Raw genomic sequence first — 27,264 nt, 5'->3', positions numbered from 1 at the left:
TATGATTTCCAAGGATGTTTGCTTGGATTAGTACGTAAATGAGGGTGTCATTCACCCAAAATGAGAAGAAGGAGAATGTTTTAGGTTCTGTGCATGTGCGTGAGTGGTCAGTCACTTCGGTCGTGTCTGACTCTTTGCAACTATAGCCCACCAGGACCATGGACTATAGCCCACCATGCTCCTCTGTCCATCGGGATTCTTCAAGCAAGAATACTGGAGTGGGTTGCCATGCCCTCCTCCAGGCGATCTTCCCAACCCAGGGTTCGAACCTGCGTCTCCTGCGTTGCAGGCGGATTCTTCCCATCTGGGAAGCCTTTAGACGCTGAGTGGGGGGCAAGGAAGAAATCATGTTTAATTATGATTTCTTGGTGTATGATACAGGTCTGGATCACACAGAGAGCTCTACCCTGAAGATATAAATTTGTGAATCACTTGAATATTTTGGTAATTGCAACTATAGGCATAGGTGAAGTTCCATGAAGAGTTGATGCAGAGTAAGGAATGAAGACTTAGGAGGCCTGAGAAACTCCAATATTTAATGACTGGGTCAAATAAGATGTGAACAGAAAAGAGATAAGAAAGGAACAGCCAGAAAAATAGGAGGAAAACTTTGGAGTGTAGAGCTGCAGAAGCCAAAGAAAGGAAGTAAAGTAAAACCTGGGCTCAGCAAACTCTAATCTAAGAAATATATATTTATATGGTACATATGGCTTTGTCTCATTAGGAATGCTACACAAACTTCTAGTCAAGTTCAAAGTGGAATAGAGCAAAGAGGGTGGATTTATAATCCCAGTTCTGATACTCTCAGACACTTCAGTCTTTGTGACATATTTCTCTCATTGGTATTATGAAATATTTCAGAATATGTTTACGCAAATACCCACACCTTATAATCCTCTCACATATACAAATCTTTGCTTCTGTAAATTGTTTATCAACTTTAGAAATACTTCTGACCTTGTGTCCATGAAAGTGCTAAGGATGGAATATAATAAACTATACTTTTCAGAATATAAGAAACTTTTGCAAGCTGGCTGCAATATGCTTCTTTGGTCTCACCTAACTTAATGCTTGAAAAAATATATTTCACTTATTACTTTATATCAGTTCTTAGGTTTTCACTTAAAATGTTTCCCTCTTGGACTTAGATTACATATATACATTATGTAATCTAGATTACATTACATATATATAGGCTTCCCAGGTGGTGGTGGTAAAGAACTTGCCTGCCAATGCAGGAGACACAAGAGACACAGGTTTGATCCCTGGGTCAGGATGATCCCTTGGAGAAGGAAGTGGCAATCTGCTCCAGTATTCTTGCCTGGAGAATCCCAAGGACAGAGGAGCCCAGTGGGCTACAGTCCATAGGATCACAAAGAGTCAGACATGACTGAAGCGATTTAGCCAGCACACACATACACACACACACATATATATGTATATATGTGAAAATGAGGTTTTAAGGCAAGAGTATATATAAGTCTTCTAAAGATAGGGTTTTCAATACACATTTCTTTTTTAAACACTTTATGTTACTGTGTTTTACTTGTGTGCTCGCTTCGGCAGCACATATAGTAAAATTGGAACAGTACAGAGAAGATCAGCATGGCCCCTGCACAAGGGTGACATGCACATTCGTGAAGCGTTCCGTATCTTGGGGGCTTCCCTGGTAGCTCAGCTGGTAAAGAATCTGCCTGCGATGCAGGAGACCCCGGTTTGATTCCTGGGTTGGGAAGATCCGCTGGAGAGGGGATAGGTTACCCACTCCACTGTTCTCGAGCTTCCCTGGTGGTTCAGTTGGTAAAGAATCCACCTGCAATGTGGGAGACTTGGGTTCAGTCCCCGGGTTGGGAAGACCCCTAGAGAAGGGAATGGCTACCACTCCAATATTCTGGCTTGGAGGATCCCATGGACTGTATATGTATGGGGTCGCAAAGAGTCAGACATGACTGAGCGACTTTCACTCACATAGCCAATTAGCAGTGGTGTGATAGTTTCGAGTGGACAGCAGAGGGACGCCTCCATAGGTGCACGTGCGTCCTCTCCCCCAAACTCCCCTCCCATCCAGGCTCCCACCCGTCACTGAGCAGAGTTCCCTGTGCTATGTAGTAGGTCTTTGTTGGTTATCCCTTTTAAATATAGCAGTGTCCACATGTCAGTCCCAAACTCCCTAACTATCCCTTTTCCCACTTCTTCAACTAACTTAAACTTTTGTGTATAATTTCAATGTATCTGGGCTTATTTTATTACAAAGACCACAAGCCCCACAGGCCAACTCCTATAGATCATAGTAGAAAGGCATGGGATAAGAATCAGACATCACTGGGTTTCAGCCCAGATTTGCTACCCGGACAGGTTGTCAGTATTCCACTCTGTGCACCATTTGCTTCTTCTGTGAAATATGGACAATAACACTTACCTCATGAGGTTGCTGTAAAGAAATGTCTGCAACATACAAGTACTCAATAAATGTTAATGCCTTCTTGACATCACAGTGATAATATGTGCTAGAGTAGTTGCCACCTGAAATCATAACAAATTAAGACTGTAGTGTAAGCTGTGGAACTAGCATACATGTCATCCAGAAAAGCAATCACATGTTTTTCAATTATATTCAGAGTGCTATGAACTCTGATGACATAAAAATAACAAATCAACCCTGGGTTTATGGTCATCTCATAGCTTATGAATTGAAACATTTCATGATCCTTGTCAATGTAGAGAGTTAACTTCCCTATGATTTGAGAGAAAAAAGAGATGATTTCACCTGTACTAGTTTTTAGTAAAAAGATGCCCAACTAAGAGGCTTTCACAGAGAGTTCCTTCAATACTGATGTGCTGAGTGAACGAGTAGAGTAAAATGGAAGGAGATAAAAGCTCATTTTCGTATTTTAGGAAATGTATTGAAATTAGAGATTATGATGGTTTTTGCAAATTAACCGTTCTCTGGAGGAATTAGTGTTATGCTGGACTCTCAGTCATTGGTTTACTCGATAGATAAGGTACTTTCCTATGCTGCTATGATATTAGGTGCTATGATGGTCAAGAAAAGAGTCATGTCTATAGATCACTGCCCTGCAGATTTACAGTGCCAGATAGGAAAATCATGAGCCAGATAATCATGAGATCATTTCCAAAACTGGTCAAATAAAGTAGTCCCCTCATCTAGTCTTCATCTAATCCTTCCATTTAGGCCAACAGTGTCTGCTGTTTCCCCAACAAAACAATATTCGATCCAACCAAACCAAAAGTCAAGATGAATTGTTGATTTTATTTCTTTTAACTTCACCATGTGTATCATCTTCTTTAAAACATAGTTTTCTTCTAGATTCTGAGCATATACATACATTCTAATTTGCCTATTGCCTAGCTGTTATATTTACATTCACATTTTGTTTTGGCTTGCATGTTTGGAATTGCTTATTTTGGATATTTTGTTTATTATAGTAGTAAGGGTTTAATGGGGAGAAAATATAGATGGTTCAGAGATCTTTCCTGTCGTACTTCTCAAGCCAGTTTCTTTTCAATGTTTTTTATTTAAGCAAAAACTACTAAAAATATAAAAATGTAATAAGGAATTCCATCAAAGTTCCTCCCACTTAAGTATTTTTTCCCAATAGTGAAGTGAAAATACATTTCGGGAGGTTTCATGTTAAGTGATTCTTTTAATATATCCATCACAGGAACATAATGTAGTTATTACTAACTTATTTTAAGGTGACTCAAGATCAATCTTCAAGTGAATGCTTTTGTAAGCCTTCTAGATATAAATGCCTTGAATTTGTCTTCTAATATGTAAAAGAATATTCCCTTTCCTGCCTTTATTGTCAGTAAAAAGAATATTCCCTTTCCTGCCTTTATTGTCAGTAAAAATAAAAATCTGTCTGCACTGCTCTCATCTTAGGATCTCCGTTCAGATCATCTTAAGGATTTCTTGTCTATCTTTTGCATTGGAGCTTCTGTTTTCAGAGATTCACAGCATCTTCTTCCTTAATTTACATCTTAGTGGAGGCTTCTCCTGTAGCTTCCTGTGCATGGCTGAGGGGAGATAAATGTTCTGAGATCTTGCATGTCTAGCAATGCCTTTACTCACTCTTGACAATTGAATTTTTATGTATATATACTCCTGTGTAAGCAAACAATTTCCCTTGGGTTTCCTAAGGCAACATTTCAGTGTCTTCTAGCTTTGGATGTTGCTCCTGAGACGGGCAATGTTATTCTGATGTTTGAATTTGTATATATGAATAGTTTCTACCTTTGTGACATTTTGGGATATTCTCTGCTTCCTAAGATTCTAAATTTCATAATGGTAAACCTTATTATGAACCTCTTTGATCATGTTAAGTATCAGATTGGACTTCCAGTGTTGACACATCTAAAATGTCATATGCTTGGAATCATAAATATTTTAGTCCTTTGGGTTGCTTTAACAAAATACCATAGACTGGATGGCCTATAAACAATAGAAATTTATTTCTGACATTCTGGAGACTGGGAAGTCCAAGATCATGATGCCAGCTAATTTGGTATCTAGTGAGGGTCTGCTTCCTGGTCCAGGTGGCCATCTTCTCTCTGTGTCCTCACGTGATGGTAGGGTCAAGGGAGATCTTTGACGCATCTTCTGTAAGGGCACTAATACCATTCATGAGAACTCTGCTTTTGTGGACTCATCACCTCCCCCAAACTCCACCTTCTCATACCATCACATTGGACATTAGAATTTTAACATGTGAATTTTGCAGGCACACAATCATTGAGCCTATAGCCATATAGCATGCAGCCTTTCCAAATCTGCTTCTTTCACTTAGCAATATTGGCTTGACAGCTCATCTCTTTTTAGCACTGAGTAATATTCCATTTATGAACATGCCACAGTTTATCCATTTACCTACTGAAGGACATCTTGGCTTCTTTCATGTTTTGCAATTACAACTAAAGTTGCTATAAACATATATGTGCAGGTTTTGTGTGGACGTAAGTTTTTAGCCCATTTTGGCAAATACCAAGGAGTGCAATTTCTGGATAGTATGGGAAGAGTATGTTTTATTTTGTAAGAAGATACCAAACTGTCTCCCAAAGTGGCTGGACCACTTTGCCCACTAGCAGCGACTAGAAGCTCCTTTGCTCCGTATCCTCACCAGCATTTGGTGGTGTCACTATTTTGGATTTTAGCCATTTCAGTAGGTGTGCAGTGGTATCTCACTGCTGTTTCAGTTTATAGTTTTCTAATAACATATGATGTTGAGCATCTTTTCATCCGGGGCTTCGCTGGTGACTCAGATTGTAAAGAATTTGCCTGCAATGTGGGTGACCCAGGCTCGATCCCTGGGTCAAGAAGACCTCTGGAGAAGGGAATAGCTACCCACTCCAGTATTCTTGCCTGGAGAATTCCATGGACAGAGGAGCCTGGTGGGTTATAGCCCATGGGGTCCCAAAGAGTCAGACAGGACTGAGCATGAAACTCCTTATCTTTTCTTACATCTCTATGCCAGCTGTGTTTCTTCTTTGGTGAAGTCTTCGAGATCTTTTGCTCATTTTTTAATTGAGTTTTCTGTTTTCTTAGCATTGAGCTTCAGGAGGACTTTATGTATTTTAGACCACTCCTTTATCAGTAATGCTGTGTACCACTTTATTTTCACATTTTTAAAATAGCAATGCATTTACATAGCTAAAACATAAAGATAAAATTAAAAGGTAAATATTGGGAAGTCCCACTGCTCCCACTCCTTCCAAATTCATCCTTTTCCTTCACCATTTTTGTTTCTGATTTATCCTTCTCAGGTCTCTTTATATTGTGCTGTGCTGTGCTTATTTGCTCAGTTGTGTCCTACCCTTTGCGACCCCAGGAAATGTAGCCTGCCAGGCTCCTCTGTCCATGGGGATTCTCCAGGCAAGAATACTGGAGTGGTTTGCCATGCCCTCCTCCAGGGGATCTTCCCAACCCAGAGATCGAACCCAGGTCTCCCCCACTCTAGGTGTATTCTTTACCATCTGAACCATCAGGGAAGCCCTCTCTTTATACAAGTACAAGCAAATACAAATATACACTTTACTTTTCCCATTTCTTAACAAAAGTGGCATTTCATGTACATTATTTTGAACCTTGATTTTTCACTTAACACTATTCCATGGATATCTTTCCATATCTTATCATAGAGCTCATCCCTATTTATTTAACAGCTGTATAATGTTCCATTGTGGGGATATACCATCGTTCAGAAATTCCTTGTTGCTGGACACTTATCACCCTGACTTTTAAAGGTACCTGGTGCTCTCAATCTATGGGATTTTTAAGGCTCTATACTGAGAATTGGGTGCTGCTTGACTTTCTCCCATTGCCACCTTAGGTTCTGGGTTCTTACATGTTATAGGACCCTTTCCACTTAACTCTCTGCTTTATAGCTTGCAGAATTTATTTTGTTTACCACTTAGTAGCATAGCAGTATCATCTTCAAACTGAAGGAACAGTCCCTTGATTATCTAGAGTCTGTAAGTCAGTCCTCGCTTACCCTGTATGCTTCTACTGTATCTTTCCAGACCTCAGTCACACCCTTTCAGAATAGACACTCAGTTTTCACAAATGAAAATAATCTTGGAAAGAACTAGAAGGTGGGACAAAAAAATTGTTTCCTTTTTCAGAACCCCCCCCCCCAAAAAAGAAAAACAGTATGGCCTAAAGATCTCCTGGAATCATTTAATAAGGCAATGAATTTCTATGGTTTTTTTCCTCCCTTCTATGGCAGTAACTATTACAAAAGCATTTCTGTCCCTGGATTTCAACTTGGTAGGCCCGATGACTATTTTCCTAATTTATAGACACCATTAGCACCATCAGTCCTGGTACATCAAGGGGCCCTGAGGGGTCAGCAGTTCTCTTGCTGTACACTTCAGCTGATGTAGTCATTTGTTTCATCAGCTGTGTGAGTCACAAGATGGACCTCTCTTGTAAGGCGGTAAAGCAATGATAGAGATTTGTGCCCTTCACTCAGAGAGCACCCACAACTATTCCACTTTCTAGTTATGTAACCTTCAGCAAGCTATTCAACCCTTCTAAACCTGAATTTCCTCATCTATAAAATAACGTGCACTTCATAGGTTTGTTGTGAAGATTAATCGCATATAAAACATCTGGTACAGAGCCAAGCAATTCTCCAACACCAGCCAATGTCCTACAACTCAATTCTGACACTATTTCCCTGGAGATACTGCAAATCCCACAGATGAGAAGCTCCTCAACACCAGTCCTTTCATGTTTTTTTAGAGGCTTCATTACAGAGGCATGACTGATCAAATCATAGGCATTAGTGATTGATTCAACTTCCACCTCTTCTCTTCTGCCCAGAGGTGGAAGGATGGGACTGCCTGAAATCTCCAACCCACTAATCTCATGGTTGGGCTTCCCTGCTGGCTCAGACGGTAAAGAACCTGCCTACAATGCAAGAGACTCGCGTTCGACTCCTGGGCTGGGAAGACCCCCTGGAGGAGGGCAAGGCCACTCACTCCAGTATTCCGGCCTGGAGAAGTCCATGGGCAGAGGAGCCTGGGGCTACAGTCCATGGGGTCACAGAGAGTCAGACCCGACTGAGCGGCTCACACTTTCACTTTCCAGTCTCATGGTTGGCTGCACGGGCAACCTGTCTCCATCCTTAGGTGCTTTTCCAAAAGGCAGCACGCTAACAAGAACCCAGCTTTAGAACTGTCTTTTGTAAATAAAAAGACGCTCGTTTCACCTTTAGGATTTCAAGAACTGAGGACTAAACACTAATTATTATAATAAAAGATGCTCCCACGGCTCTTATCGCTCAGGAAATTCCATGGCTTTGGGGAAGTATGAGCCAGATGTGAACCATGAACCAGGACACAAAAATATATGAAATATATTTTGGTCATTTGAATGATCAAATATGCATTTCTTATAAAACATTATTGTCATTTGTTTTCCCGACTGGTCTAAAAACTCTGTGAATAAAGAGATACTGTCTGTATTCCTCCTTTTGTCTCCCAGGTGCCGAGCAAAGTGCCTGGTTCATAGAAGAAATTGACAAATACTCATTAAATGACTCTTTCAGTAAAGGAATAAGTAAATAGATATGTCTTGTTCACATTAATTCTCAGGATACAAAAAAAAAATTTTTTTTCAAGAAAACTATGGAGTGCATGTATATATTTAAGAAAGTCAGTTTGCTCTTTTAGGAAGATCTTCTATTCCCCCAAATTGGTCTGCAAACCGTCTTCCAAGGTGTAAATTTTAAGGAAATATTTCTTGACTGACCATGGCCTAACAGTTACCCACTTAGTCTTGTATAACATGTCCTCTCTAGCTTCATTTATGCCTAAGACAAAAAGACAAATGGGAAAATGTTGTGTTTAGTAGTTGGAAAGTATCTATCATAGGTAAGATGACCTTTGTGCTGGTTTGACTTGGCAGGGGACAGTGGGTCATAAACCTTAATAAAAATGCCTTGGGAGATGTTGATCTAAATGTTGATCATTTATTTTTTAAACGGGATTTTTAACCAGAAAGATTCCATCATGTAATGTTCAATAATAATGCCATCCAGACAAAAAAAGAAACCACTCAAAATAATTGACATTTGCTTTGTCCTTGTCTTGTGGGTCAAAATCTGATAAAATCAGATTAAAAATATTGTTTCATTGGCCTTTTTGATACCCCTTTTTGAAGGCTGAAATTCATTACAATAGGTCCTGTTTTTGCCCAGTCCTACATTGCATGATTATGTCTGACTCTCACAAACATCCTTCAAGATCAGCAGTTAACTGTTATTCCTGTTTTACAGATAGAGAAACGGAGACCCAAGGTTTAAAAACTTGCCACTTAACCATTATGATGCTAAGCAGAAAGGCAGGATACAAACCCTGTTCTTTCTGACTCCAAAACTCATGCTTTTCAATACTTTCTCTCTTGCAATGAGGTGTTTTTCCCTAGCAATCACAATGAAATATCTTTATAGGTCATAAAATAATGTTAGACCCCTTCATGTTACCATTATCACAACAAATTTCCTAAACCAAGTCAACACATACAAAAAAGATAAGTTTAGGAGTAAGAGTTTGGGAGCTGTCATAGGTGGTAGCGGTTATAGAAGGAAACAGGATTAGGAAAGCACTGTGAAAAAAACAGAAGAGTTTCTGTGATTAGAGGTCACTTGATTGTAATGTCCATTCATATGTGGTGAATGTTCGTCACTTTTTTAATATCCAGCATTCCTATGTCTTGTGTCTCCCCCCCTCCTGTGTATCAAATAGAGCTTGTCTCTCACTATCTAAACAGAAAACACCTGATACTTTTCCAGGCCTCCTTGCATCTGGGCATGAGACAGAGATAGGTTCCTCCACTCATTCACTCGTGCTTATGGCAACCACAGGCCAGAAGTTAGCGATGCAAAGAAGAAAGGAGCACAGAGAAGCCCACCGTGCGAAGACCAGCACCACGACAGCTGATGGAGTGGCTCTGGTCTCCAGGCTCAGCGCCGTGGACTGCAGGAGTGATGTTGGGGTAGAAGAAGCAGTGGGGCCTCAGAGAGTCAGTTCTACAGTGTTGATTTTGGCAGTAGTTTCTAGCTTTATGACCTCAGAGCCTGGATCCCCGACACTCTCAGGGAACCTGTGAGGTTCCCATCATTCTTTCATTAAATTACTTTTTATTTAACTTAGTTCCTACTGCCTAAGAATCCTGACTGGAAAAAAATGTATAAATAATAATAATAATGACAGTAACTAGCATATCTTGAGAGCTTATGATTTAATTCTGCTAAAAGCTTCAAAAACATTTTACTCCTTAAATTCTCACCACAACCCAGTAATTCCTATATTACAGAAAAAGAAATTAAGAGATTAAGTGGCTTGCTCCAAGACATCTTGCTGGAAAGTAGCAGAGTCAAGATTTGATCCCACCATCTCTATCTATCCCTGGGTCAGGAAGATCTCCTGGAGAAGGAAAATGGCAAAGCACTCCAGTATTCCTGCCTGGAGAATCCCAATCCACGGGGTTGCAAAAGTGTCAGACATGACTGGGCAACTAAACATCAATTATAGCTCCAAAACCTAGTCGGTCAGCCACTAAACTTGAATGTGTAATTTAGGAGTAGTTCGTACTGTTTTTTTTTTTTTAGAATATAAACATCCAAAGGTAGTCGTTTGAATGTTTTCCAAAGAAAACAAACTGGATGTGTGTACATATATAAAAGAAAGAACTGGTTTTTGAAATTTTGAGGGCTATCAAGTGTGAAATCTGCCAGACAGACCACCAAGGCCAAGGCCCCAGGAGAGGATTCATATTGCAGCTTAAGTCCAGAGGTGGTTTGGAGCGGAAGTCCCTCTGGAAATGTCTATATCCAAATCCCCTCTTCTTAGAAGGACATCAGTCGTATTGCAGTAAGATCCACACTAATGACTTCATTTTAACTTAGTTACCTCTGTAAAGACCCCTGTCTCCCAAATACAACCGCATTCTGAGATACTCGGATAGCACTGTAGGATATGAATTTTAGTGGGGACATAATTCAGCCCCTAACAGTAGTAATTTCAACACAACATTTTAGAAAGTGCCCTGTATGTACCTGTAGTCTCAGGGACTTTCTAAGTTTGTATGACACATCTGTAGAGTATTTGGGGGCCTCTTCAATTTTTAAAATACCAGTCCTGCCCATAGCCAACATCAATATGGTAGCCATAATATTATCTATAACCAAAGTCTCTTATGTCTTAGCTTAAAGATGATGATACCCAGCTACAAGGAAATTTTAGGTTGTGTTTCCCACCGGAAGTACAAGAACTGGTTGCACTACAGTTTCCTAGTACTTAAACTCATCAGAAGAATCAAATAAAATAAACTGCTCACTGGTAAAGTGAAGCAGCTCCTAAAAATATTCTTCTCCTTCAAGGACTGATGGCTTTTGGCTGTACTCACAGTTTTTGCAAAGATTTCAAACCTCGAGGGGGCCAGACAGCACTGTGAGGTCTGCAGTGTGCCTCTCAGCAATGAACATCATAATGGGAACGCTTGTCATTTTTTTCACCTGGAGATTTGTTATTCAATGGTTGAAAGTGAAGGTGAGTGCTTGGAAAAGCCATCTTAGCTCCTCCGTCAGTTATTTAACAGTAGTCACACCATCTTGCATTTGTAGAACTCTTTGTACTTCTGAAAGTACTTGTACATGGTTTAGTTCATTTCCTCTGAATGGTCCTTGATTGGCCTAAAATTTAAATCAGCTTCCCAGTGTGCCTAGCAATCTTAGCACTTTACGAGCTGAAAAAACATGACCCAAAGTGGAGAAATTGCTCTGAAAGCATCCTGTAAAATCAAGGCACCGTTATTCTACACATTCATAAATAGTGAAGCTAACTGAGTTAAATCCTTAAAGGAATTGTGGGGATTATCCAAAGATTTTCAATCCTTTCCAGTTTACTTTGTTTTTAACACCATTTTCTGTAGGGCTAGGCTCTTAAATCCAATGTTACCTTATTAAAAATTCCAGACAAAAACATTCCTCCATTTTCATTCTGTCTTTCTCTTAAGAGTCAAATGTACATATTCCCTTTAAAGAAAAACTGAAGGCAATTTGTTGTCAAAAGATCCTGAACTAAAAATACATGTCACAATTAGACAGGGCCTGAATAGTTCCTACACAGAGCAGATGGTAATCTCTTTTTAAAATAAAATGGTGATCTGCGTTTCTGACTGTGTGCCTTCTGCATCAGGCATGAAGTAAAAATGAATTTCTATTTTGTTTCACTCTGGGAACCTATTATATTGACCAACATGGGTGGTGGGGAGGGGGGGAATCACCTAATTTGTTCAAATATAATCACACAGTGACAACAAGAGCAGTGGCTGCTTCGACTCTGCAGGAAAGCTTTTTAAAAAATGAACAGATGCAGAATAATCTTGAGAATGCTCTTGTTATTCTGCTGGTAATGTCTGTAGTTAAGGAGACATCTGTGATGGGGGATAAAGAAGAGCACTTTCTTTTCTGAAGTACAAAGTGTGGAGTAAAAATATCGTTTTGGGGGATTTAAAACCTAAGAAATAACCTGATTCTTTACCTATATGTTTTTTAAATGATTGATTGTAGGAGTACTGCAACTCAGAGTTGATCTTTTCCATTTCTATGGTGTTGGAAAATAAAAAATGAAAGTCAATCTCCTAAAATATGTAAGGAAAGAGCTAAGTTCATGTAAGAATGTGGAAGACACTGCCTGTGCTAATATGATATAATGATATACGTGTTAATATAATATGATGGTGGTTTGGTTGCTAAGTCATGTCTGACTCTTTGTGACCCTAGGGACTATACCCCACCATGTTTCTCTGTCCATGGGATTTTCCAGGTAAGAATACTGGAATGGGTTGTCATTTCCTTCTCCAGGGGATCTTCCCCACTCGGGGATTGAAACTGGGTCTCCTGCATTGCAGGCAGATTCTTCACCGACTGAGGCAGCAGGGAAGCCCATGACATAATGACAGTAAGATAATGACAATATAATGTGTCTCGAATCCTGTTCTAAATTAGGGTGTGCAGCCCAGTTTCTATTGAGGCAGGAGTGCAGATATAACCTAGCTTCAAAGGTATTTTCTGCCTGGGTTTTGATTATACGGTTCTATGGAGCAAACCATAGTGCCTTCACAGTTAGTCCTACAAATAGCATCTCTCCTGTGTTTTCATTTTTGTTGGAATATAGTTGCTTTACAATGTTGTTAGGCTCCTCTGCAGAGCAAAGTGAATCAGTTCTATGTTTACACATGTCCCTCTTTTTAGATTTCCTTCCCGCTTAGGTCACCGCAGAGCATTGAGTCAGGTTTCCTGTGCCACACAGTAGGGTCTCGTCATTTATCTATGCATACACAGCACTACTGTGGGGAGAGCGAATTAGCCAGCCGGTGTGCTCAGGCTCTCTGAGGCGTTTGTACACACTGACGGTGCACCAGCCGAGACCGCCGGCAGCCCTGCCCGTCACAGGACGCGCTCTTGGCCGTGGGTCACTGCGCAGCGCGCGTGGCAGTCCCACCCAGAGAGCGGCGGCGTCACCGCTGCGTCGCGGCTGTGCCCACCCTCGGCCGTGAGGGCAGAGACCACGGCTGTGGCTGCTGCGCCGGCCAGGAGAGGATAAACGTGTCTGTAATTCCTACGGCTCTCTGTGTCTCCTTCCAGCCTCTTAGCTCGTGCATTGCCTGCCCTGGATTCAACAAACAGTGCGCAAAGTGTGAACAGCAAGACAGTTGGCATCATGAACAGGATAAGCAAAGAAGCATATATATGTCAATTGCAACATCCCAATTCCTCCCTTCCCTTACCCTCCTTGGTATCCCTAAGCTTGTTCTCTAGATCTGTGTCTCTGTTTCTGCTTTGCAGATATGTTCATCTGTACCGCTTTTCTAGATTTCACATACAAGTGATATTATATGATGTTTGTTTTTCTCTTTCTGACTTACTTCATTCTGTATGACAGTCTTTAGATCTATCCATATCTCTGCAAATGGCACTATTCTATTCCTTTTTGTGACTGAGTAACATCCCATTGAATGTATGTGTCACATCTTCTTTATCATTCTTCTGTTGATGGACATTTAGGTTGTGTCCATGTCCTGGCTATTGTAAATAGTGCTGCAGTGAACACTGAGATGCATATATTTATTTAAATTATGGTCTTCACCAGGTATATCCCTAAGCGTGGGATTGCTGGCTCATATGGTAGCTCTATTTTTTAGCTTTTTGCGAAATCTCCATACTGTTCTCCATAGAGGCTATATCAGTTTACATTCCTGCCAGCAGTGTAGAGGATTCCCTTTTCACCATACCCTCTCCAGCATTTATTGTTTGTAGATTTTTTTATGATGGCCATTCTGACCAGTGTAAGGTGATAGTTATCACATTACACTTTTAATTTGCATTTCTCTACTAATTAGTGATGTTGCGCATCTTTTCATGTGATTGTTGTTCATCTATATGTCTTCTTTAGAGAAATGTCTATTTAGACGCTCTCATTTTTTTTGTTGGGTTGTTTGGTGTGTTTTTTTTTCTTTTATATAAAGCTTCATGAGCTGTTTATATATTTTGGAGATTAATCCCTTGTCAGTTTCTTTATTTGTAAATATTTTCTACCATTCTGAGGGTTATCTTTTTGTTTTGCATATGGTTTCCTTTGCTGTGCAAAAGATTTTAAGTTTAATTAGATCTCATTTGTTTATTTTTTGTAAATTTTATTATTCTAGGAGGTAGACCAAAAAAGATCTTGCTGCAATCTATGCCCAAGAGTGTTCTGCCAATGTTTTCCTCTGAGTTTTAGTGTCCAGTCTTACATTTAGGTCTTTGATCCATTTTGAGTTTATTTTTGTGTATGGTGTTAGGAAGTATTCTAATTTCATTCTTTTACATGTAGTTGTCCAGTTTCCCGCACCACTTGTTGAAAAGACTTCTTTTCTCCACTGTACACTCTTGCCTCTTTTGTCATAGATTAGTTGGCCATAGGTGTGTGGGTTTACCTCTGGGCTTGCTATCTGATTCCACTGATTTATGTTTCTGTGTTTGTGCCAGTGCCATGCTGTCTTGATGACTGTAGCTTTGTAGTCTGGTCTGAAGTCAGGGAGCCTGATTATTCCCGCTCCGTTTGTCTTTCTCAAGATGGCTTTGGCTATTTGGTTTTTTGTGTTGTCATACAGTTTGTAAAATTTTTTGTTCTAGTTTTGTAAAGCATCTCTCCTATTTTAATATAAAATATCTATCATTACAATAGGGAATCAAATGTATTTCCTTATAAAATTTGAATTATTTTGAATAATTTGAATAATTATTCAAAATAATTTGAAATTTTGAATTTTAATTATCAAAACTATTTATCAAATACTATACATGTTATTACATGCAAAGTATAATAGAGCTTTGAGCCAAGAATTCATGCATTGAAACCCAAAAGTCATTTTCACATGAAGCACCCTGGCAATTCAGGCTATGCTGATATCAGTTCAGTTCAGTTCAGTCATTCAGTCATGTCCAGCTCTCTGTGACACCACGGACTGCAGCACATCAGATTTCCCTGTCCATCACCAACTCCCAGAGTTTACTCAAACTCATGTCCGTTGAGTCGGTGATACCATCCAACCATCTCATCCTCTGTCGTCCCCTTCTTCTCCTGCCCTCAATCTTTCCCAGCATCAGGGTCTTTTCCAGTGAGTCAGTTCTTTGCATGAGGTGGCCAAAGTATTGGAGCTTCAGCTTCAGCATCAGTCTTTCCAATGAATATTCAGGACTGATCTCCTTTAGCATGGACTGGTTGGATCTCCTTGTAATCCAAGGGACTCTCAAGAGTCTTCTCCAACACCACAGTTCAAAAGCATCAATTCTTTCGGCACTCAGCTTTCTTTATAGTCCAACTCTCACATCCATACATGACCACTGGAAAAACCATAGCCTTGACTAGACAGACCTTTGTTGGCAAAGTAATGTCTCTGCTTTTTAATATGCTGTCTAGGTTGGTCATAGCTTTTCTTCCAAGGAGCAAGCATCTTTTAATTTCATGGCTGCAGTCACCATCTGCAGTGATTTTGGAGCCCCCCCAAAAATAACACTTAACAGCAGCAGCAAAAAAAACATCTTTCACTGTTTCCATTGCTTCGCCATCTATTCGCCATGAAGTGATGGGACCAGATGCCATGATCTTAGTTTCCTGAATGTTGAGCTTTAAGCCAACTTTTTCACTCTTTTCTTTCACTTTCATCAAGAGGCTCTTTAGTTCTTCTTTGCTTTCTGCCATAAGGGTGCTGATATAGGAAATATCAGCTGATATATGAAATAATAAAACTACTAATTTTTATTAAGTATTTGTAATGCATCAGACACTATTTTAAATGTTTTATACCTGTTAATGTATTTACTTCTCACAACAACCATTTGAGAATAAATATTGTTTCTGGGCTTCCCAGATGGCTCAGTGTTAAAGAATCCACCTGCAATGCAGGAGATATGGGTCAATTTTTAGGTCAGGAAGATCCCCAGGAGAAGGAAATGGCAACCCACTTTAGTATTCTTGCCTGGACAATCCCATGGATCAAGGAGCCTGGAGGTCTACAGTCCAGAGGGCCGCAAATAGTAGGACAAATCTAAGCAACTGAGCACCCACTCATTATTATCTCTATTTTATAAATGAGAAAATAAAATCATAGAAATATTAAGTAACTTGACAAAGTCAAACAGCTAGTGAATACAGGAGCCAGAATTCAAACCTAGTTAATTTAGTTCCAGAACCCAGGCCAGTAACCATTACCCAGTGCAGACAATGTGAGAAGCTAGTGGCAGCGAGTAAGCATGGTACATTGCATGATTCATCATGTCTGTAAGATTAAAATGAAACAAGGATATGGAGAGAACGCCAATGATTTTGGGGAGAGGAGGGCTTAATAGCCAAAGAAACTTCTCCTGGGGACTTAATGAAAATTTTCCTATGAAAATATCTTATGGCTTGATAGTAACCTAGCCAATGGGACCAGTAAAAATATTGCAGATTCAGGTATAAACACCAGCATGTGCGAAGGACCTGTGGCAAGAAAAAACGTGGGTGTTTAAGGATCTGAAACTGAAGCCAGAGGGCTGGAGGCAAAGTGAGGAGATCCTTAGGAAGAAGAGGCTGGAGAAAGGGGGAGCATTTCACTCAGGGTTTGGGGGCTATGTTAATGGCCTTGGTCTGTATCCTGACAGAAGTAGGAAACCACTGAGAGAATTTAAGCAGAGGGCGAACGTGAACAGATGTGCATTTGAAATTGGTCACCTGGCTGCCACCTTGGAAAACAATTTGGAGAAGTCTAGAGTAGAAGTTGGACTTCCTTCATAGCTCAGTTGGTAAAGAGCCTGCCTGCAGTGCAGGAGACCTGGGTTCAACCCCTGGGTTGGGAAGATCCCCGGGAGAAGTAAATGGCAACCTGCTCCAGTATTCTTGTCTGGAGAATCCCACAGACAGAGGAGCCTGGCAGGCTACAACCCATGGGGTTGCAAGAGTCAGACACGACTTAGTGACTAAAGAGAGAGAGAGTAGAAGCAAGTAAACCAGGTTTAAAAATATTGCAGTAGCATTAGCTGAAAATAATAAAAGCAAAGGTATGAGTGGGGATGGAGAAAACTGAACTGATTCAAGAAATGTTCCTGTGTTAAAATTTTTAAATGATGACAAATTAGATATTGGAGATAAGGAGGAAAAGGTCAAAGATGACTCTCAAATTTATGACCAGTGCAACTCTGTGGATGATAGGTTTAGATGAGGAGGCTAAGAGGTCCTGTTGAAGATACTGAACTTAAGGTGGCTTTAGTTATCCAATGAAGTCAAGTTCACAGTGATACTATGGGTCTAAAGTTTAGAGGAGAGGTCTAGGCTATATGTGCACATTTGGAGGTTATCCAGGCAAAGAGAATTGTAAAATCCACTGGCCTGAATACCTCATCCAGGGACAAAATACAAAATAAGTGAGAAGAGAGAAATGCCTAAGACCCGTTCTGGGGAGAAGATAAGTCTACAAAGAATTATAAGACAGAGCTTCCAGATAAGTAGGAGCATGACCAGCAGAGATGGCATCAGGGAACTTAAAGAAGTAGAATTTCAAGAAAGAAAAGAAAGACACTGGGGTCAAATACTGCTAAGAAATCAAGTAACAGTGAGGACCGAAAAAGTGAATATAGCAAAGTGAGGGTAAGGGTCATGGTTGTACTAACAAAAACTGTTTGGAGGTGATGAGGCTGGCAGTCAGACCAGAGTGGGGTGAATGGAAAGCAAAGCGATGCAGGACAGCTGTGGACAACTCTAGAAACTCTGCTGTGGGCAGAGAGAGGGCCTAGAGCGGCATCACGAGGGAGATAATGGGATACAGAGAATGAGCATAACCACCAGAGAAGTGGCCAGAAGAGGCTTTACTGCTGTTGATCGCTTTCTTTCTGAGAATTCTGGAGTGAGGCTTTGGGGGAGGGTTATCATTTAATGAACCGAGAGGTCATTAAGGGGTATTAATAGTAGAAAAGTAGCTGCAGGGAAGAAAACCGTTCAGCTTATTCCATGGGTTTCCTTCATGTTGCCAAGCTTCTTGCCTTCTTGCGATGACAAAAGCAAATTACAGAATAAAGTAAGATGAAGAAGAGGAAGAGGAAGGGAGAGGAAGAAGTTGGAGAAGAAGGAGAAAGAGAAGGAGGAGGAAGGAGGAGAGAGGAGGAAGAGAACTGATAACATTACAGTAAAATGAAGAAGGCAGAGAAGGAATTTCAGGAGCAAATCAGAGCATGAAATTAAGTCTAAGAATAAAATTAAAAGAATAAAATAAAGGAAAAATTAGCCTAAACAATATAAAGCTCAACAAAGATTAAAGGCTAGAAGGAAAGAAAACCTAAAACCAGTGAGATTTTTTTTTCCAGTGAGATTTTTTAAAAAATCAAAACATGAAAATAAGAGGGATAAAAGATTAAAAATAAAACCAACATAAACAAAAAACATAAAAGGGCTAGAACCAGTGAGATAAAAAGCTGAGAACATGAAAGGCAGAGAGTTGAAAGATAAAAGCTAAGACAAGTAAATCCAAGTTAAAAGGGTTACTTAGAAGTTGAGCATAAAGTTCTTTTAAAGACTGTTGAAAAGTTATTTTCTTCTTAAAATAGAAAAGAAAAAAGAATTTGAGATAGAAAGTGAAGACAAGGGAAAAACAAGAAACCTAAAGAATTAAGCAAAACAAACTAAAATAGAAATAGGGAAAAATTAAGTAATCAGCATATACCATGGCAACAAGACATTCTAAAATAATATTGAGATACTGATTTATACCTCAGCATATGCTCCTGATATAATAAGGAAATAAAAGTAATCAGCCAAAGAGAAAAATGCAAACTTCTGTAACCACACCTCTGAAAATTTATTATTGGTTCCTGTCCATTCCTCCACCTCTCAAGTCCTCATCTGAAAAAAAAAAAAAAATTACTATTTTTCTTTAATCTTCAGCTTAGCCTTCACATCTGCTTACAATAAGAAACACAGACTGCTGAAGTATGGCTAGCCCTAGTAAAATCCCAGAATATAGTCTGTTTTGTTTTTTATTTGTTTATACTTTCAATACCCTCCAGTCCTTTAATCTACTGTTTATTCTTTCATTAGTTACCACTTAGCTTGAATTACTTTATCATTTCCAGGATAACTTTCACTTTAAAAGAAGGCCCATTGGATAGATATTTTGGACGAGTACCCCTCCTTCTTATCCTGGTTTTTGGTGACTAGCAGCACCACAAAGATTTATGTTAGATGTCTTCCCTTTTGCTTTGCCCTCAACACCCACTCCCACCCTCACTCTGCAGGCTCTCTCTGCCCTCTCCACTGTGCTGTGTGCTCTGGGAGACCGACTTTTATGGACAGTTTCCATGGATTTGCTCACTCTCAGCCTCCTGGCTGACTTTCCCAGTGGGAGGCATGGGCAGGCTATCAGAGAAAGAGAGGAAAGTGAGATGGAGGTGCTTACTCCCGTGGTTCCCTGACTGCCATGGATTGACCCCACTCTCCTGCCAGCCCACAGCCCACAGCTCCCCCACAGTGCCTCCCTCTGGATTCCACTGCACTTTCTAGAATGTGTCTGACTTCCTCCTCCATCTAGACTCATCTGTACATGCGTGCTAAGTTGCCTCAGTCGTGTCCAACTGTTTGTGACCCTATGGACAGTAGACTGCCAGGCTCCTCTGTCCACGGGGTTCTCCCAGCAAGAATACTAGAGTGGGTTGCCATGTCCTCCTACGGGAGATCTTCCCAACCCAGGGATTGAATCCACATCTCTTACATCTCCTGCATCATTTCTTTACCACTAGCACCAGCTGAAAAGCCCCAAAACTTATCTGAATATTGAGCCATTTTCCTAACACCCAGATCTCTTTGGCGTGTAAGCTGATAAATCCATAAAACTAATCTCTGCCAGAAAATGAATTTTTCTCTTATCCAGGTAAGCAGAATGTTTCCTAATGGCCTTCAAATTACCTCGGAGTGAATTATTGCAAAAAAAATTGTAACTAGCATTTCTTCCTTCAGTTTTGTCCTCCATTCATTTATTCTAAGCAGTGAAACTGGATTAGTTTCTCTATAAAGACATTCTCATTATGCTCCCCACTGATTTTAAAAGCCTCAGTTGTTTCTCATTGTCCATGGGATAAATTCAAGCATGTAAGATCCATAGTCTGGCTCCAACCGAATCTTCAACTTCGTCTATCACTACAGAGCATCCTAGTGTCTACTCTGAATAGAATAAGGTGGGGATAGGAAAGAATCTGACTATCACCCCCAGTTCCCCCAAACATTTTCTCCTTGTTTTCTTCAATAACAGAAGAGTAATATGTAGCAGGGATGGACTCCTCCATGAGATGGCATTCATAATTTTTCTTTGACTTTAGTTTCTATCATGAAGAAAAGCTGTAAGGTTTATACTGCCATGGAGCAATAATACTGAGTCTTCTGCTTCACAGTTTATCTAACTGATTCCATGTACTATCAAGTTTCAAATTATATTGGTTTTTAAACTGTTTTTTATTAACTGTTTTCTGAGATTTCATGATATTAGGTTGGCATTATACGGGAATTATAATCTGTGGTACCAAGGTTGTGTGATGTCTCCCAAACCCACCACTGCATAAAGTCTTCTTTCAGCAAAACCTGGACATACCTATTAGGTACATTCTGACATCCTTCCTCCCAAGGCATTAGCTCCATGAGCTCAGGCCTAATAACTCCAGGCCTGTTGCTCAACCAGAGCACTTTTGCGTGCTGCCCTCACCCCCCACCACCCCCACCAGGGGACATCTGACAGTGTCTGGAGACAATCTGTGGTTGTCATAACTGGAGAAGGAAAGTACTACTGACCCAGGAGGTTGCTCCTACACATCTTACCATATACGGGAGAGCCCCCCCCAACCCCCGACAAAGACATATCAAGCACAAAATGCCCATCAGCAGAAGAATGGGTAAGGAAGCTGTGGTACATATACACCATGGAATATTACTCAGCCATTAAAAAGAATTCATTTGAATCAGTTCTAATGAGATGGATGAAACTGGAGCCCATTATACAGAGTGAAGTAAGCCAGAAAGATAAAGAACATTACAGCATACTAACACATATATATGGAATTTAGAAAGATGGTAATGATAACCCTATATGCAAAACAGAAAAAAGAGACACAGATGTACAGAACAGACTTTTGGACTCTGTGGGAGAAGGTGAGGGTGGGATGTTTCAAGAGAACAGCATCGAAACATGTATATTATCTAGGGTGAAACAGATCACCAGCCCAGGTTGGATGCATGAGACAAGTGCTTGGGCCTGGTGTACTGGGAAGACCCAGAGGGATCAGGTACAGAGGGAGGTGGGAGGGGGATTGGGATGGGGAATACTTGTAAATCCATGGCTGATTCATGTCAATGTATGACAAAAACCACTACAATACTGTAAAGTAATTAGCCTCCAACTAATAAAAATAAATGGGGGGGGGGGGCGGGCAGTGAAAGGCAATGGTGTTCAAGGCTGAGAAAACTTGAACCAGGATAATTCTGATCTTTCCCTGAAATCTTACAGGGAGCTAGGCCCATGTTCCCAGCACCGTAGATTCTTATAGCTGGCAATGTGCTTCTTATCCACACTATGGCCTGCCTTTCTCACCATACGTTGCTTCAGACTTTCAGTCTAGGTTCTTACAAGAGCTAATAATCTCAGTGGTCTACAACAACAGCTATAGTGTTTAAGTAGATCATTTTTAGTGAAATAAAATTGTATTATCTCTTAGGGAATATTAAAATTTGTCCTTGGGGCTAACAAAGAAGGAATAACAGTTTGGTTAGTGGATAGAGCACAGGTCTGGGGGCCAGGTTCTTGAACTCATTCTTCTATGAACCAGCTAAGTGATCATGAGCGAAGCGTAGTCCTTCTGAGCTTACATTTTCCCTTTCAGTGAAATGAAGGGTTGGACTCATTTAAGACATCAAATTATTCTTATAGTATCTAGTCCCCAGTTGCAATAATTACCTCTTCACATCTCTTTATTTTCTATTTACACACACACACACATCCTCTTTTCTAAAAAAGAGGTTAATTTTCTCAGTTAAGTTTACATCCCCTAAAATTAAACCAGCAGCAGTTTGCAACAACAGTTATTAAGGCAACAGGCAAGGCTACCCATATCCTCATCTGATTTTTCTTTTTTTCTAATTTCAAACTTATCATTCCTTAATTTAATTGTGTGAGCTCAGTCAAGTCTTAATTCTCTCTGGGCCTTGGCTTCAGTGAGAGAGTTAATTTCCAAATTCCCTTCTAGTTCTAATATATTTCTCCTACCCAGAACTACTTCTGGCTTCACCCTGCACCCTCTTAAGTATGTGTGATGATTAGTGTCATGAAAATATAATAACACCAGTGAAGATAGCAGCATTCTATAAAATGGTAATAGAAAAAAATGCTTATTTTTCATAACTTTAAGAATAAAGACTGATCATAAGCAGGCAAAAAGAGGAAGCTATTTTGTGACGTGATCTTTTCAGTTTTTGTTTTCCTTTTTACTCTATTTTACAGCCCACACTAAAAGAAACAGCAAAAATTCAAATTTGAGTACAGACATATCTTAGAGATGCTTCTCTTCAATTTCCTAAATAACTCACCCAAAACTGATTTCCTGTATCATAAAAAATGACACACATATAATTTTATTTTTGTCCTCAAGCTACACAAAAACAGTTGTTTCAAACTTGGAAAATAAATCTTTATGCATCCCAGTAACTCCCCTTTAGTTTGAAGCTATATCACCAAATCCCTGGGTCGGGAAGATCCCCTGGAGAAGGGAATGGCAACCTACTCCATATTCTTGCCTGGAGAATGCAGAGGAGCCTGGCAGGCTATAGTCTATGGGGTCGCAAAGAGTCAGGCATGACTGAGTGATTAACAGTTTCATTTTTCATATCACCGAAAGCTTCAGGTGATGCTAGGAATAATAATTAAGTAAGGGTTAAACTGGCTAAAATTAAGGCTAATGACAAAAGAAACGTCACAATATTTGTGACATCTGGGTTTCTAGGAGGTTTCTGGGTACATCTGGTAATGAGCAGGTGTGTTCCGAACTCCAAGGTGGGTAAACATCTGGGACATTACAAACAGACAGCAGTGCTTAACAACTTCTCTTCCAGCTTGTCTTGGTCCAGTAGAATTAGGTTGTTGCCTCTAAATTTGGGGGCTTGACCTCCCAAGGACAACAGCAAGCTGCCTATAAGTGGGTCATAATCAGTGTACAAGAATGAGTTCTCAGATGTTCCCCTAAGGAGAAGACAAAATTTCTTTCACATTCCACTGATTCCATTAAATTCACTTCATGTGATGCAACCCAGGCTATCACTTTAAGTCTGCTTAGGTGCCTAGTTAGATGAACAGACAGAACTTAATTGGCTACAAAGGAGAAGTTCTATTTTTCCCCCCAGTCCTAGCCCCCTGCATGCTAATAAAGCTCTCTTTCCTATTCTTGCATCTCAAGCCAGATCCGTAACCTTCCAGCCACTTTCAGTCATTTACCAAAAAAACTCAGTCCTGTTTACAATTCCAATCCTCTCCCCGCTCACCCCACTTTTGCATGCTGTAGCTCAAGGAACTGCAAGGGAGAAAGGGGTGAGGTCTGTCGGCTTGCCTTCCTCCCAGGACTGCAACCATTTTCGGTCCCATGGACTACTCCAGGCAAGAATACTGGAGCCCGTTGCCATTTCCTACACCAAGGGGATCTTCCCAACCCAGGGATCGAACCCTCATCTCTTGTGTCTCCTGCATCGGCAGGCAGATTCTTCACTACTCCTGCCGCCTGGGGAGCCCCAGAGGAAGACAACAGCCATTGCTTAAAGGCTGAGTGATCGCAGTCTGGTGCCAGACACCAGAGCTTCTCCAACTAACCTGTCTGATCAAACGTGCCCTCTGTATGGCAGGCCCCCGAGGACTGGATCTGTCTTTAGGTAGGTGGGTGAGCTCTGGGCAGGGGTGCAGCTTCCTCATCACACAGTTTCCTTATATGAAGATGAACAGCTATTGCCACCAACTAGCACCTTCCCCAACCTACTCCACACACACACACACACACACACACACACACACACTCTGACCCTAGGAATCACCAAACTTCTTTCTACTGAGTCCACTTGCTCTGCAGGGCAACCTTCGTAGATGGACCACTTAAGCTGCTAGACACCTCACATTGCCAAATAGTGGAGGGCAGGCTCCTCCCCTGCTGGCCCTCTTTCTTTCTACCAGGATAGCAAGCTCACAGCCTTTTCCCTGCCGGCACAGGGGCATATCAGCGAGCCTGTGCCTAAGCAAACAATCACTACAGGGAAGTGAGGTGCAGAGTGTCCCTGGCTTGCAGGTATTCCCAATCTTTAAATGATTTTCCCTTTTCTCTCCTTAACGAAGTGAAGAGAAAGCCAAAACTTCTTTATAAGCTAACTCACACTCTGACGACTTTCTCAGTCTTTCCTTCCCTCCTGTACCTCCTCTCTCTTCATACCCTCTTTCTTCTTCCTTCCATTCTGTTTATTTGAGCTGGTGCAGCTATGGTGATTAAAATTACAATCAGCCGCCTCCCAGGAAACCCAGGAACGGACATGCAGTCCCAGCTGCTTGCGGTTATCTCCAGAATGTAAGATCCTTTGTTCTTCTTTTTGCCCCAGTTTCAGATTTCATTCACCAACTTGGGGACAAAGGGAAAGTCTCATTTGCATGAGTTTTATTCTCACCAAACCATTTGGCACATCACAGGCTCACTGACGGGGCAGTTCATTCATCTACATATAAAGATCACAGTCGTAAGGAATGTACCTGGGCCATGATCCAGTTCTGCCTCTTAACATGTTGTGTGGTCTTAAAGCAGCTTGCTCAATTTAGGTTCAAATCCCTCATCTCTAGAACAAGGGACAGTGCCAACCTTGTGGAGCCTTGAGCTGTGGCTTGTAAAAGTGCTCAAAAGATATGTTATTTAATACTTTCATCAGATTCACAAGCAGCATTGCAGCAAAAAGGTGCCAGTACTGGGTAAGTAAGGTCTGGTGTCTGACATCAGGGAGTTCACGCTCTAATATAGAGACCAACACATAAAGACACAGTCATTTCTCCAAAGAAGACATACAGATGGCTAACAAACACATGAAAAGATGCTCAACATCACTCATTATCAGAGAAATGCAAATCAAAACCACAATGAGGCACCATTTCACACCAGTCAGGATGGCTGCTATTCAAAAGTCTACAAGAAATAAATGCTGAAGAGGGTGTGGAGAAAAGGGAACCCTCTTACACTGCTGGTGGGAATGCAAACTAGTACAGCCGCTATGGAGAACAGTGTGGAGATTCCTTAAAAAACTGGAAATAGAACTGCCATATGACCCAGCAACCCCACTGCTGGGCATACACACCGAGGAAACCAGATCTGAAAGAGACACGTACACCCCAATGTTCATCGCAGCACTGTTTATAATAGCCAGGACATGGAAGCAACCTAGATGCCCATCAGCAGATGAATGGATAAGAAAGTTGTGGTACATATACACAATGGAATATTACTCAGCCATTAAAAAGAATACATTTGAATCTGTTCTAATGAGGTGGATGAAACTGGAGCCCATTATACAGAGTGAAGTAAGCAAGAAAGAAAAACACCAATACAGTATACTAATGCATATATATGGAATTTAGAAAGATGGTAATGATAACCCTGTATGCAAGAGAGAAAAAGAGTCACAGATGTATAGAACAGACTTTTGAACTCTATGGGAGAAGGCAAGGGTGGGATGATCTGAGAGAACAGCATTGAAACATGTATACTATCAATTGTGAAACAGATCGCCAGTCCAGGTTGGATGCATGAGACAAGTGCTTGGGGCTGGTGCACTGGGATGACCCAGAGGGATGAGATGGGGAGGGAGGTGGGAGGGGGGTTCAGGATGGGGAACACATGTAAATCCATGGCTGATTCATGTCAATGTATGGCAAAAACCACTACAATATTGTAAAGTAATTAGCCTCCAACTAATAAAAATAAATAAATAAATAAAAATTTTTAAAAAAAGACACGGTTACCATGAAATGTGGTAAGTCTAAAGAAACATACATACAACGTGCTAATGGGGCCAGACTGAACTAGATGTGAAATACGATGTACAGGAAGGTCTCTGCTTTAACCGCCTCCTCGTCATTCTGTTGGCAAGGGAGATGTGCCTGCACTGGGGCGTGAACATGTGGCGTCTGCAGAGGACCGGAGCCACAGCAGCCGTCGGTCAGTCACACGGGGAGGACACCATATGCCGTGCAAGGCTACACGAGGATTCCACTCAGGGGCACAGTGAGCCAACAGGGGCTGTGGGAAGCAGGCTTTGCAGTATTAACAGGGTGAGATGCCCCTGGTCTCCACAGGGTGGGCTGGACATGATTGGCTTGTTTGAACGACTCTACAGGCTGGCCGGGAGCCACAGCCCATGACTCAGGGGCGTGTGGGACCTTGCCCGGTCCCCATGATGAAGAGGGTTATTTGTCTAGGGGACCTTATCCACAGGAGCAGATCAAAGCCCTCCTGATCTCATGAGATGTCAAGGCAACACACGATATAGAGCCTTAATTTCAGGTCTTACATGATATCTTCCTGCAGCAAACATCCTCTAAACTCAGTGTGAGAGACTAACCATGAGATATGTGAGTGACTGGCATGGGGTTGGGGCCACCATGTTCCAGGTGAAGTAAATATCACTGCCAAATGCAAACTTCTTCCATGGACAGTATGTGCAAGATCTGTACACATTCAAAGTTGCTGAAACATAAACGGTGCAGCAGAAGGTGGTAGAATAAGACCCTCAAGGCACAGACAGAGGGTAATCATAAAAAGCCTTGAAGCCAAGGGAAGAGCTTAGATAATATTCTGCTACTCTGATGCTAGAAGGTATTCTTCTAAAATGACTAGGGGCTCCATAATTGGGGGAAAGGACTATTGAAAACAAATTATACTGATGTCTTACTTCACGATATTTTAATATCCTACTGCAGTACATTTGTAAACCTCTGAGATGATGTGCATTACCATACAATCTTCTTGAACCTGGGGACATAGTCTTTTAGAAATTTTTTTTTCCAGATACCAATTAACTGTTCCAGGGAACAAATTTTTAAATTACTGTTATAAGTAATGAGGGATCATTAAAAGATTCAAGCTGCGAGTGATATTGTCATATTTGTATTTTAAA

The 27,264-nt window shown here is 40.8% G+C and overlaps 1 protein-coding gene, 1 long non-coding RNA gene and 1 other non-coding gene across 4 annotated transcripts in view; all 3 read left to right on the top strand.

Moving 5' to 3' along the window:
* GABRB1 (gamma-aminobutyric acid type A receptor subunit beta1) overlaps window positions 1-27,264 on the top strand; it is a 410,935-nt gene that overhangs the window by 334,044 nt on the left and 49,627 nt on the right. The window lies entirely within an intron of this gene.
* On the top strand, window positions 1,549-25,412 carry LOC122422328. Its single transcript, XR_006263778.1, has 4 exons — window positions 1,549-1,649; window positions 8,089-8,092; window positions 14,703-14,706; window positions 25,369-25,412. It is a non-coding gene; the product is annotated as an uncharacterized LOC122422328 (long non-coding RNA).
* LOC122422457 lies at window positions 1,551-1,657 on the top strand. The gene has a single exon (XR_006263852.1). It is a non-coding gene; the product is annotated as a U6 spliceosomal RNA (small nuclear RNA).

The sequence above is a fragment of the Cervus canadensis genome, chromosome 19 (genome assembly GCF_019320065.1).
Source record: "Cervus canadensis isolate Bull #8, Minnesota chromosome 19, ASM1932006v1, whole genome shotgun sequence".
Taxonomy (NCBI): domain Eukaryota; kingdom Metazoa; phylum Chordata; class Mammalia; order Artiodactyla; family Cervidae; genus Cervus; species Cervus canadensis.
The sequence above is the reverse complement of the archived record's forward strand: the minus strand, read 5'-3'. Positions and strand labels throughout refer to the sequence as shown.